The 14,257-nt window shown below is 49.7% G+C and overlaps 1 long non-coding RNA gene across 1 annotated transcript in view; it reads right to left on the bottom strand.

Moving 5' to 3' along the window:
- The window catches only part of LOC138521026 (uncharacterized), a 193,006-nt gene extending 179,599 nt beyond the window's left edge, over positions 1 to 13,407 (bottom strand). Inside the window, exons 1-2 of the long non-coding RNA XR_011282917.1 lie at positions 13,003 to 13,407; positions 9,310 to 9,423 (exon numbers count right to left, since the gene is read on the bottom strand). This is a non-coding gene — a long non-coding RNA (uncharacterized lncRNA). The remainder of the gene's footprint in view (positions 1 to 9,309; positions 9,424 to 13,002) is intronic.
- Positions 13,408 to 14,257: the final 850 nt, after the last annotated feature.

Below are 14,257 nucleotides of genomic sequence, written 5' to 3'. Positions count from 1 at the left end.
AAGTAACGTTTGACATCTTTTGAACAATGAAATGTCATGAATGCTATGTGGTTGGATACCCCCCTCGTTGCATATACCTTGAGCCCTTAATCCTTCCATGAAGAGGGCAGTACCTCCTGTTACCTCTTATGTAGACTAGTAGGCAGGCCTGACCAGCCTCAGCCCAGAAGCAATTCAGCCTCTAACCATTCCCAAAATGCTCCTAGAAAACCTCAAGTTCTTCAAGGAAGACTGGCCCAGAGCTTAGGTCCTAGAAGAGCCACAGTTCAAAGTTCACCGTCAGTTGAGAATGTCCACAGGTCCTCCCAGCGTCCCTGTGTATAGCTGTCCAGCCGAGCATGGCCATTAAGGCGGAGACCTAAGTTGAAGGGAATTTTCTTTCACCCAAAATGGAGCTGGGCTTCATGTGGCCAATCCCTCTTGCCCACATTAGCCTCTCCAGGAGAATATTATTGGCTTGGCTATTCTTGGACTCAAATCTCCGCAGCCCCAGAATTACAATTCTGCATTATGAATTACATGTCATCCCTGGCATTAAAAGCTGACATGCTTCAAGGGTCCACTTTAGCAGATGTTGAGTCCCTCACACAGTGACGCACTACTTTCATTAGTCCTGCCAACCTCTCAGAATCAGTCCTGGCATCAATATCCCCTTCACCTTCAGTCACCACATGGGGCATTTTAGGAAGTGCCAACAAAGGCTGTCCCCTCTTTGCAATGTACTCCTGAAATGAACATGACCCCACCCCCCATCGCTCGACATTTTAAATGATTACACTCTGGTCCTTAAAGTGCAACTGATTTTGTTATGAGCACAGGCCACGACTCCCAGGACTCAACTTTTCAAAGGAAAGCCTTTGTGTAGGAAATGGTGTGCCCTACGCCACTCTCAATCGTGCAAGGGTTTCAGAATAACCACTGGTTGTGAAAAACAACTCTCATGAAGATTCACCCCATATCAAGGACTTTGGAGGACTGAACCTGGAGACCCGAGAAATTCATTATTGATGAATTTATTTACTGCATTATATTGTATTTTGTTTGCTCATTATTATTTCTAATGCCTAGAGCTTCCACGGTTTGTGTGTCAAAAGCATGCGGCCATGATGGATCGGTAAACTTGTTCATAAACATTTATAATGCGGCCAATCCACCATGGCCACGATTTTAACAAGCAATGCCAAAGCCAATACCTCTGTCTTTGCAAATGTAGAATATTTGTGTAGCACCCGCAGAGGACAAACAAGATTTAGCATATACAATTTGAAGGGCAGACATATTGGTTTTGTCAATGCTTGCTTACATTGTATAAACAAGTGCATTTAACTTCTTGGGCTGCAAGAAGAAACTCTGTGGTCTTGTTTGTAATGAAAAAATGCAGATTTTGCAAATGCAGAACAAAACTCTAAAGAGTAATACTTTTGGAAGTGAATTTCACAATTGTGACTGCTGCCAATTTAAGGGTCAACACGCACAATGCAGCAGCGCAAAAGCATACTTTCCAACATAACCCATTCGAATCAGTAGGTGCTTATCCAGTCCTGTTTTTCTTCTTTGCATTCTGGGACTTGTAGTTCCACTTTCAAACTCGGACTACAAGTCCCAGAATGCAAAGAAAAAACAAGGACTGGATAAGCACCTACAGATTGGAACAGGACATGTTGGCAAGTATGCAAAAGCCTACTGTGCATAGCAAGCTTCAGCACCTGCAAATCCTTCTCAAGAGGCCTACTCATTTCTTATTGAGCCACCCAGCGCATGCAAAGAAGTAGTGGAACTGTGTTGGGAAACTGGCCTGCCCCCGCTGCCCACAGATCCTTTCACCACACCTCCTCCCACGCAAAATACAAACCCCCAAACACATGCACCTTGTTGGCGGTCTCCGGTGATCCGCCTCCGTGAGCCCCCACCCCCGTGATAGTAAGACACGGAGACAGTGATGTTGTCGGTGTGGGCTCCCCGGTGATCTGCCGTCACCAGGAACCGCCCCGTTTATTTAACAGCGCACGCGACGGAGTGAACGTCACTCCGTCGCGTGCGTACCCTTAAAGGGGCAACGCCACACTCCTCCTTTTCCATAACAACAAATTGGAAACAGGAGTACCTAACTAGCACACATCTATCACACATGTAACTCTGTAAGTTTCAACAAAACCCCCATTTATTGACAGCCACCCCGGATCCCCCGTGGGTACCTGTCCTGGCCTGACCATTAATCCCCGGTCAGCCTCCCAGCTCAGTCCGTAACATAGTCATTGAGACGGGCAGGTTTCCCACGCCCTGATCTCAGGGGGTACCTCCTGCCACCGTCCCTGGCTGGTGTCCCTGGACCGGGTCCGCCTCGAGCCGGAGACTTCACTGCGGAATTTTCTCCCCCACCTTCATCCAGAGCGCCTTCACCTTCTCGGTTGTCCGGGCTGTCCACTCTGGGGTCGCCGATCTTCCTGAAGAATGACGCATTCCTGGTTACCGATGAAGTTCCATCCGAGGCAGTCACCATCGACCCCTTGACGGCCACCACATCTAAGGGAGCGGGTTCATACGTGAGAGACAGTTTTCCATGGGGGTGACGATTTCTCACCAGCACCTCATCTCCCAGCGCGATGTGTGGGGGTCTGAGGCCCCTCCTGATGTTCTCCATCTGTGTCCTGACCTGTCGGTCCTCTTCCACCTGCTCATTGTCGATGACGGCAGGGTCTCTGTCCCCCACCTCCGGTATGACATCTCTCGGGCACCGCTGGAAGAGTGCTTCTGCCGGAGCCACCCCCGTTGACGAGTGAGGGGTGGTTCGGTAACCTCGCAGGAAGACGTACAAAGCCCTCTGTAAACACTCCCCTTTTCCATGGGCAATTCTGAACACCTTGTTGAGAGTGCGCATCATGCGCTCGGCCTCCCCGTTGGCGCGGGGCCACAGTGGGGTGACCCGCCGGTGTTGAATGCCATACTCCTTCATGAGCTCGGCAAAACTCTCACCCTGGAATGGGGCTCCGTTGTCAGAGCACAGCACAGAGGGGAGGCCATGAGTGGCAAAGATCTTCTCCAGCGCCACCACCACGTTCTCAAACGCCACTGACTCTATGAACTCAACTTCCGGGTACCTCGACCACTCGTCGACCACCACCAGAAAATGCGTACCTCTGGACGTGGATCCAGAGTCAGCGTGCACCACTTCCCATGGTCGAGTCCATCGGGGCATTGCTTCAATGGATGGTTCCTTCTGGGCCGGGGCCGCCGCCTGGCACCACACGCAAGAGGCCACAAACGCCTACACCTTTCGCTCCAGCTCAGGGAACCACACCTTCTGACGGAGGCGAGCTTTGGTCTTGGGGGCCCCTTGATGACCCTGGTGCGCCAGTGTGATGACCTGTGCCACTTTGGTCTGGGGCACCACGATTCGTTCCCCTCTCAGCAGTAGCCCCGACTCCGAGAATGTTAGTTCCTCTCTCACTCTCCACAATTGCTCGAGGGCGATCCGGGCCTCACATGTCCTTCACATGTCCTTCGTTCCACAGCCTCCAGCACTGTCTTCCAGGCTCCTTTCTGCATGGCCTCCATCAGGATGGCGAAGTTCCTCCACCTGCATGGAGTTAGGTGTCGCAGTCTCCACGACCAGGCAGACGTGCTCGTCGGCTTCCTCCGCCGATGCCGACTCCTGCGAGTCGTTTCTGGGGTGTCGAGATAGGTAGTCCGCCGCATTGTTGGCACCAGGACGATAGATCAACGACACTCCATACTCCAGCAGGGCGAGCATCCAGCGCTCAATTCTCACTGGCGGGCGAGATGACGAGCCCGCCATGATCGGCAACAGCGGCTTGTGGTCCGTGACCACGGTCACGGGACGCCCCAGAATATAGAGGCGGAAGTGCCAACAGCCCCACAGCACCGCCAGGGCTTCCCTCTCGATTTGGGAGTATCGTTGCTCAGTGTCGGAAAGGGCCTTACTGGCGTAGGCTATTGGTCGGACCTCCTGGTCTTTCCCTACTTGCGTAAGCACCGCCCCAAGCCCATATGGGCTGGCGTCCACCACGATTTCCGTCTGTAGGCTCGGGTCGAAAAACGCCATGGTGTCATGCGCCGCTAAAGCCCCTCGGATATCGTCAAATGCCGCCTGTTCCAGAGGGCCCCACTGCCAGGTGGTGTCCTTCTTGGTGAGCGACCTCAGTGGCTCAGAGCGGGATGCGAGATTCCTGATGAAACGGCCGCAGTACGTGACCATCCCCAAGAAGCTCCTCACCTCCGCAACATTCTCAGGCGGGCGCGCCTCCTTAATGTCCCTCACTTTGCGGGGATCCGGGGACACCCCATCCGCCTTAAATACGAACCCAAAGAATTCGATCGTCGTCTTCAGGAATTCGCACTTGTCCTTGTGCAGGGTGAGGCCCAGCAAGCGTAGCCGTTCAAAGGTCTTGGACAGGCGTGACAGATGCTCCGTCTCCGATTTGGCGTACACCAAGATATCATCGCTAATATTAAGGACGCCATCAAGATCCGCCAGTGCACCCCTTATGATGTTTTGAAAGACCTCCGCTGCGGAGGACACCCCAAAGCTCAGTCTCTTGTATCGATAGAGACCCCGATGTGTGGTAAAGGTAGTAATATAGCGGGATTCTGGGTGCAAGACCACCTGATGATAACCCGATCTCAGGTCGAGCTTGGAGAAGAACCTTGCACCTTGCAGTTCCGCAATAATGTCCTCGATGGTGGGGGTGAGGTTTCGCTCCCTCTTTATGGCCTTATTGGGGAGCCGCATGTCCACACAGATTCTCACGGCATCTGGCTGCTTGGGTTTGCGTGCGATGACGATGGGGGACACCCAGGGGGTGGGGCCTTCAACCTTTTCAATTATGTCCAGCCCCACGAGGTTGTCAAGTTCGCGATCTACCAGATCCCTGAGATGGAAAGGAACCCGTCGGTGCTTCAGCGCCACTGGTTGTATAGATTTGTCGATATGGAGCCGGACCGGCTCACCCACCAGCTGTCCAATGCCCTCAAACAGGGATCCATGTTTGGCCAGGAGGACCTGGATGTCATCTAAGTACACTGAGTAGGCGAACGTGACGATACCCAGTGCCTCCGCCGCGGCACAGCTGAGCAGGGTGTTGTCGCTCACCGGTGTGACATAGAACCTAGCCCGTATGTGTGAGTCACCATACTGCACATCAGCCACGAACACACCGTCTAGAGGCAAAGGCCGGTCCCCGCCGAAGGCGAATATGCGTGCCTTCGGCGCAGCCAGCGCGGGCGGGGCCCGCATGGTCTTATAATGCTGGCGGGCCATTACATTTACGGATGCGCCAGTGTCCACTAGCATCGGCACAGAGTCTCCATTAACCAGCACGTTGCACCTGGGCTGTCTTTTGGAGCGGGACTTGAGAACGCTCACACTGGACACGAAAAACACGTTCTCCTCGTCCTCTTCCTCCTCCACCTCATCCTGAGGGGCCCCTTCGTCACCCTGGCCCACCTGGGCAACGTTGGAGGTCCTCTGGGGCCGGAAGAAGCCGGCTCGAACTGGTCCCCTCGGCACAATCTTGGGGGTGGCAGACCTGCACATTCTGGCGAAATGGTCAGGGCCTCCGCATCTGCCACACTTGACTCCCGTTGCAGGGCATTCCGCGGGGTGCGGGAGATCGTACCCACACTTCGGGCACGAGGCATTCGACCCCTGCGCGCGCTGGCTCTGAGTGTTCATGGGGCGCCTTAACCCGCGGCCTCTTCCGACCGCGCAGACCTCTTCCATCTTGGCTGGGCGAGCACCCGCTTCCATCCTGGTTGCCCGCAGTTCCGAGACCTCGTGGCACCTACCCAGTTCTAGGATGCGAGGGAGGGTGATGCCCGGCTCTCGCAGTATCTGGCGTCTCAGTTTCCCAGAGCTGCACCCCTGAATGAGTTGGTTCCGAATCATAACCTCAGGGTCGTTCCAGGCACAAGGTGCTGCCAATCGCCGCAGCCGCCCAAAGAACACATCCAGAGTCTCATCATCTTTTTGTCGAGCCGTTCCCATAAGAAAACGTTCATAGTCCGCATTGGCCATCGGCAGAAAATGATTGTGGAGTGCCTCCTTCGCCGCCGCAAACGATCCGTCCACCGGCTGCAGGGACATAAATACCTCATGCACCGCAGGACCACCAGAGTATAGGAGAGTGGCCAGCTTGCCGTCGTCCGTTGTCTCCATTGTGGCCCTGAAATACATCTCCAGCCTATCCATCCACATCTTCCACCTCTGTCCCAGGCCTGATGGGGCACCCGAGATATCAAACTCAGGCATTGGCTGTAGGGACCCCGGTGGTTTCAGCGGAGGAGCAGGCGGAGGTACAGGAGCCACAGCAGCAGCAGCAGCAGCCTGATCCATGGTGGAAAGCGCACAGGCACCCCAAAGGATTGAGAAGAAAGGAGCCGCAACTCACCACCAGCCGTGATCTTCGTGGAGGTGTCACTCCAGCCGGCATTCAGACAATGAGGTGTCCAAAAGTTGAGTAGAGGAAGAGACCCCTAGTGCAACAGCAGGCTTTCCATGGAGTCTCCGTGCCTCTGCTCGGTAATAACAGTGAAAATGTCAAAATTTCCTTTTGGAACTGACATGTGCTGTATTCAGCGATCATCCGCCGCTGAAATTTCCAAAAATTGTGGCCGGATGGCTCACCGACGCTTCGTTATGAAGCCGTGAGTCTCCGAGGCCTATTGATCAAAATGGCCGCCGGCCGCGTGCGTCGCTTCCTTCTCTGCGGTCGGAGTTCGTCGGAGCGTTCACATGCGATCATCTGCGCTCCCGACGAAACTCCCCGCCTGTCCCAGGAAGCGATCCGGGCCTCGTCGCCACTGTTGGCGGTCTCCGGTGATCCGCCTCCGTGAGCCCCCCACCCCCGTGATAGTAAGACACGGAGACAGTGATGTTGTCGGTGTGGGCTCCCCGGTGATCTGCCGTCACCAGGAACCGCCCCGTTTATTTAACAGCGCACGCGACGGAGTGAACGTCACTCCGTCGCGTGCGTACCCTTAAAGGGGCAACGCCACACACCTGCTCTTTAAGGAAACTTTCAGTGCAGTGCACAAAGTGCAGGTTTCATCTTGTTCCTACGCTTTTATTTTGAAACGAAAACATTCCGAAACAGATTATTTTTTTAAAAAACGTACAGGAACAGCAAAACTTAATTTAAAAAAAGTATAGGAGCACCGCACCCAACCGCTCCCACCCACTTCAACCACTTGAGCAGCCAGTCAAGGCATTGCTGTGTACAGGCTCTACACCCTGGGTGCCATTTTGTAAATGGAGTCTTGGTCCAGTGTTTTGCCAAGTCACTGCGCAGGACAGGGCTTTTAGCTGCACTACACTGTGCCGCAGCAAATGCTCACATTCTGCACTAATTTAACCGCCTCTCTCTTTCCGGTGGAATTAAATTTGTGTGTTATCATTATGGATTTTCAGCCGCTCCCACATCTCAAGACCACGCCTTACTTACTCTAATAGTGCATAGGGTTAAACACAATCAGCACGTAATACTGCATGTTTGCACTGGAGGCCTGTAATTCCTTACACAGGTTGACTCCTGAGCAGGTACAGGATGTTCACTCTCATTGGGGTGAAGTGTCCAGTGTCTCAAGATTTTACAAACAGACTTTGAATGAAGACCCTTCCCAGGGTAAACAGAACATCTTCCTTAACCGGCCATTCCCCCCCTCCCCCCGCCACCCCTCACCACCTAGCCATACCCTCCTCACATTGTCAAGCATTTACTCTATCCCACGTAGCCAGGATTCTGATTGGGCAACAGATACTCTGCCAATATGAGTTTGCCAAAGTATGCCAAGTAAACTAAACCACTCCCTATGTTATCTGGGCCCTCCCTCCTGCCATCTTTTAACACAAGCAGACACCTGCAGCACAGGGGGGAGGTTGCAAAAGGGATGGTGTGCATGCAGATTATTCTCAAAAGAGACAGTATTGCCACAAAAGGAGCCCCGCCCCAACAACCACACAGGCAACCCCCAAAAGAAGGCAGGTGGGGTAAGCAGACTCAGGGATCTGCAAGGCAAGGCGTGCCCTCACCCGCGTCCATCCTCGGGATTGCCCAGCTATCCCAGTTGTAAATCAGTACCATGATGCATCTGAGCAGCACTCCTGGCACGCTGCCCCATTGAGCATCCTGTTATGAGCAGCCCCCACAGGGTTCAGGTCCTAAAAAGAAAAGTGAGGGGGACTCATTAACATGCTAATTGAATGTGGCATCACCAGATATGAGCATATCAAGGTGCCCTCTGAGAAAAGCGGGGGACTTGGCGCACCCTGAACTTGGGCCCTGTTTGAGCAGCGCTCAGATACACTTTGGAAGGAAGGTGGCATGGCGTCAGACCATTTGCATCTAATACAGCTTCTACTGATGCAATAGCAATTCTGTTTGCATTTCATTAACATGCAGTGGAACAGGGACGTGAATTAAATCTCCTGCACAATTTTTTTAAACTTATCAATTTTCTACAGAAAAATGAATTATGATTAGCAAGTTTACCAGTAAAAATCAGTGCTTCATTAAATAGATACCAAAACTATTGATATATCTTATAATATCGCCTAGACTTGCCTGTAATACCAATAACTTGTTTATCAATTTCTTCTGGCAATTGTGCTGCAAAGGGCGCTAGTTTCACCAATTTGTATCAAATGTTTCTGAGAGTAAAAATCATTCCCAGGGCCCCGGCAGGGCCCCGCCTGGGCTTCCTTCACATGGAATTTTGTATTTATCTACTACCTGTTGGAACAGAGTGATTTGCCCTGCACGATAAACACATCTGTCACTGCATCGCCCACACAATCTTTTTAATGTTTTGCAATATTTTAATCTAATGGCAGCATCTGTCTGGAAGGTTCCAGGCGCTCACATTTTCTTTCTGCTAGGAAATGTAAGTGTCTTCATACCGTGATCATATAGTGGTTAGTACTCTGTGTTGTGTATTTACTGTATGAAGTGTCCAGAGTCACGCAATTCTCTCAAGAGGGTGACCCTGGAGTGAAGCACACGTTTTGTGTGTCGACAGTCAACAATGCAACTATAAGTCCGAGAGTGATTGTGTGTGTGTGCGCGCACACATGCCGTGTGAGTTTCTGTGCATGCTCGTGCATACGTATGTGTTATGTGTGTGTGATCATGTGCATGTGATAGCTTTCTCTTTGGTAGAATGTGTGTTATATCTGTTCGTGTCCCTCTGGCACTGACACGACATGAGCAACACATAGAACATGGTTGTTTTCCTTATTTGCAGGTGACCACATTTCCGGTTACTTGTAAAACAAGGTAACAGTTTAGAGACTACCTGCCAGACATCCTCTCTACTCTTAGGTCAGGTTAGACCAGTGATCTTCAAACTGTGGGGCTGGACTCCTCCCGGGGGGCCTGAAGAGTGTCCACAGGGGGCGCGAGGCTCTTCCTAAAGGGAGTACAGTGATTGATTTTAATAGAAAATATCAGCAGAAATGGCACTTTTTTACTCAAGGGGGGGCATGACATTTTTTTGTATTTGTATGTGCTTATATAACCTTTACAAAATCTTTCACATAAAAATACAGTATACACACAAAATTAATTTCCAAAGTTCCTAAATTAAAAAAATGTAGTGTACAAACGCAAAGGCACTAAAGCAACACATGATTTGAATAAAATCACTTAAACATAAATAAATAAAATGTACTAAATAAGACTTCAGAGGAGAAAATGTGAAGCGTGTGTGCCAGAAACAGAGGAAATAAATACATTCCTGCTACAATGTAACCATATCCGGACAATAGCCATAATGGGACTGCACTCATTCAAGGACTTGAAATAGGACGCCACTGCTAAAGTTTCGGAAGCATTGCATCCACCAATACAATGATGCCATATTTGTCGCTCATTAACCCAATGATGGGTGGGGGACATTTTGCTAAATAACAGGGCCTTTAGTGTTTAATTCCTGGCGACAAGAGAGAAGATGCCTGGCTGGCTCAGCAATTCCCTCTTGATGGCAAAATCTACATTTCAAATCATTTGATGCAATTAGGGGGGCATGGTATAACAAAGTGTGAATACCACTGGGTTAGACTAACAAACACAGGGACGGGGCAGGTGGTGGGTGGGAGTGATCACAAAGACTTGCACGGTCCAAGGCGGTCCATGGGTCGTTAGAACACCAATCAACACCGACCGGCTGTGTGGCCCTCCTCATAGCCCTTCACTCACCTATCTTCACTTCCCATGTCACTAGTGGCCCTTCTCATATCCCATCACTCTCCTATCTTCCATGTCACTAGATTCTACGTCAGCACCTACTGTAAAAATCAGCGTGCCATCAGCAATCATGGATTTCAATTGCAGTTAATCCACAGATTATTTTGTTTTAAATCAAATCATTATTGCTGCTTTCCAATAACGATAACACTGGTATTCACAGCAGCTTGATGTTGCCATACTGAGCGACATCAAAATGGCATCTTAAATATTCTCTAGTAGGGAGGCTGGGCACAGCCTCAAAAGCATATGAATTGTGGTTAATCACAAATGATGGATGTATTATTATTGTGTGCTCACTTCCATGGCCTGAAAAGAATGAGGCTGCAAAAACACAGGTGTCTGAAGCTTATCATGGCATGGCAAGTCTGTATCTGGGCATAATAAGGTGATCTCTAGAGCTTTAAGTGAAATGGGGCTCTCTGGAACCCAGACCCAGCCGGATCAAAAACATGCTTTTGATATGGTGCTCTGCCGGATGATCCCGAGCCTAGTTTCCCCTGCACACTAAAATTCAATGAAAATATAATGGTCCTTGTTACAAGTTTGCCAATGCAGGAAAATTGTGTTGGTAATTCCGATGCTGCTCGTTTTTTGGTGGGAAGGGAATTACCTCAGTTTTCCCCACAACACCAAATTATAATTTTTGGCAGATTAACCGCCTGTGGAATTACAGCACAGTAAATCTGCCGATATTTGGAGAAAAAGTGGCAATTCACCTCTAGTTTGTTGCTGCAGGTAAACTGTCCACTTTACCTCCAAAAAGGAAAACTAACAGATTCACCTCCAACTTGTTGCTCGAGGTAAATCCTCCACTTTTCCTGCAAAAATCAGTAGATTTACCACACAGTAATTCCACCAGTGGTAAATCCTCCATCCAACAATCCAAATGGAGTCCTGTGGACACAGAAAATTGAGAATTACCACCACGTGTAATCCTGTGGTAACCTGGCGGGACCAAGTGGCAGTAGCTGTGATAGAGTTTGGTGGTAACATGCCAGAATTCCGTTCGATTTTGTAATGTGCTCCAATGAGTGACAATACTGTTCTTGGCCCATAGATGTCACTATTACCCCACTTTTAGAATCACATCCTCAGTTTCATATTGTTGGAGTAAATTTATTTGTTCTGAAATACTCTGAATGGAAAATGTAATATAGAGAATACATTGTTTGATTTTTGCTGTAGGTTATTATAGTGAACTCTTGGCATTAAAATGATTTAACACAAAGAATGAAGGCAGTGGGAACTTGTTCTGACCTATTTTGACATGATGTCGTATTTATATTTGTGTATTTGTATTTTAGGCTTTTTAGTTCAGTTACACACACCTTTTTTAATGGTTACTTAGATACTTGCGATTATTATGCCGCATCCGACACTTGTTAGGCGTGTCCCAAAATACTAGTCTGCGTCTCGTTAGCACCCCTTCCTCATTTTTTTGTCCCAAATAAAGCTGTGGTGACCAGAGTTTACTTGTCACGTAACGGGCGCATGGTGTGTGGAGACCTCAACGGTACGGTAAACTGAGGGACCCTTCCCTACATCTGGTGAGATTGCGCAAAAAATGGCCTGATGCGACGGTGTGGGAATCAGATTACTACAACTCTCATACACAGCCTGCTGGGACTAGGATGGAAGTCTTTGTGTAATTTCCCTGCACTTGGTGACATTGTGTCTGTCTGGGCACACATGTCAGTGTGGCCATTAGTCAAATGGAGTCTTCACCGCCAGTATGGAAACTCCGTGGCACTCCCAACTGACAAATCCTTGGTTGTCCACGCCTCCATTCCCCTAGAGCAGGGGCCTGCCACCTTTGGTTCTCCACACTCTTTGGACTACAACTCCCATCAGCTCTAGCCAACACAGTCACTAGTGAGGGCTCATGGGAATCATAGTCCAAAACATCTGGAGAGCCAAGGGTTACAAAGCACTGCCTAGATTCATGTGTGCTAACCTCATGAGACCTCATCATGTCAGTAACTGTTTACTGGAGACATTACTCGGACTAGATACGTTGCTGCTGCCAGGCGGCCCCAACTTGTTCAGTCCTCACCCCTGACTGGTTGTTTTACTTGACTCTGGTTGACAGGTGACTACAGGTCATGAAAGACACCCTACTCCTCTTCTGGGCTTTGTCTTTACCTTAATTTTACTTCATTCCAATTTATAATTGGAGTAACACAACACTACATCTCCCAGTAGGCAATTGCTGAGAATACAAAAAGGAGAACAAGGACTGGACTCAGATCTCCCGAATGGAGTTGGAACCCCCTTGTCATCGTCAAACAGACCCAAGTGATTTACCCAGGCCCAAATTAATACCAGAATGTTGACTTCCTGGAGTGGCAAGCTGGCTGTGCTGCATACAGAGATGCCTGCCACCCTGACTCAGAGGCCCACTGTTTCTTACATTGCTGCCAGGGACCATGGGCGTAATTTTAAGGGGGAACAGGGGTGTTTGTCCCCACCCCCCAACTTTCATGGCACACCATTTTGTCCCCATTCATTTGGCTGGGGCATCTTTTCTTCAAATGTCATGCCCCCCACCCCTCCCACATTTTCAGCAAAGTTACTCCACTGCCAGGGACACCTGAACACCCAACTCTAAGCTGGCAGACCTGGGGTGGCCGAGCGTCTGAGAGAGAATCTGTACGTCTGAAAATTGGGAATTTCCCAGAGCCAGCTTATGCCATGCTGGGAGTGGCTGGCAGTGACAGGTCCTGGGTGCCTGGCTCCTTACCTGCAGGGAAGCCGTGCTGAGCTGGCAGAGCCACGAGCCTTCGGGAGATGCGGCGAGACAGTCTGCAGTGTGCAGAGAAGCGCCTGAAGGAGGACGCACTTGGTGTGCGGCGCAAGCGGCATCGCCTCTGTGAGAGACGGGGGCGGACGAACTCCTCACCCGCGGACTGGCAGGCCCCGGCTGGCACAGGATGACTCTCTGGCTGCCCAGGGAGGATGTGGCAAGAGCCGAGAGAGCCAGAAACAGACGCGTGATTCATGCCTCGCCACTCGAAGATTTCATGGGAAACTTTCACAAAAGACGGCACGTTTCGGGCTGGGTGACCCGGCCATTGTAAGGCAGCACGGGCCTAACCTATTGGTCCTTTGTGAGTGTTCGGATCACTGACTGAATGTGACTACTACACTGAACACTTCTCTCCCAAATGCAGCTCCTCTCTCTATGAGCCGTTCTCGAACTTTCCCAACTCCTTCAAAATGTGTCCAATATCTAGCTGTGATGTTCTCAAATTGCCTTCTGTCTGAACATGTCTGCAACCTTATCCCAACACCAAGGGCCGAATTTACACAAATGTTTTCAATGGGACTTTCCTATGTTAAAAAATGGGTTTGGGTCTATTTGACCTAAAACATTTGATTGAATTTATTTGACCTTGTTTCAGTCTAAACTGTGGAAGGGGACCCCCTGCAACTGCCCCCCCACACTTCCCCTCAATCTAATCTATACCCTTACCCATCCCATATATATATATTTGATTAAATTTGACTGAAAAAAGGTCACAAATATTCGATCCAATGTTTTAGGTCAAATGTTTTTAGGTCAATTATGCTAATACCAAAAGAAATGTGTGCAAATCAGGCCCTAAAGCTTCCAGGCACTATACACATGTCCACAAGGTAATCAAAGTGCGCTTTTCGCTCCAGCGCCCAACTGGCAACCACATGGCCACTCCCGGCCTCCATTTATGTATATATTTATGTAAGAACGTATGTTAATTTGGGAATGGGGGTTTGGTCGCAGTAGAATTAGTCAACTTCGAATTTGCAGATTTTTTTTGTGCCAAAGTTGGCTGCAAATATATGTGGGTGGGAGTGGGAAATCGTTATAGGAAATATAAAGGGTAGCCGGGGAGGGCTGCCGGGGTCTCCCCCACATATAATTGGGGTCAAATTGAATAAAAGAAAGCACAAATAGACAAATTCAAATTAAATGAAAAAAACTCGACCCAATCAGATAGAACCTGTTAATTATTTTA

This window comes from Ambystoma mexicanum, chromosome 13 (assembly GCF_040938575.1).
Source record: "Ambystoma mexicanum isolate Mex_15411 chromosome 13, UKY_AmexF1_1, whole genome shotgun sequence".
In the NCBI taxonomy this organism is placed as follows: Eukaryota; Metazoa; Chordata; class Amphibia; order Caudata; family Ambystomatidae; genus Ambystoma; species Ambystoma mexicanum.
Note: the sequence above shows the minus strand (reverse complement) of the source record. Positions and strands in the feature narration are given on the sequence as shown.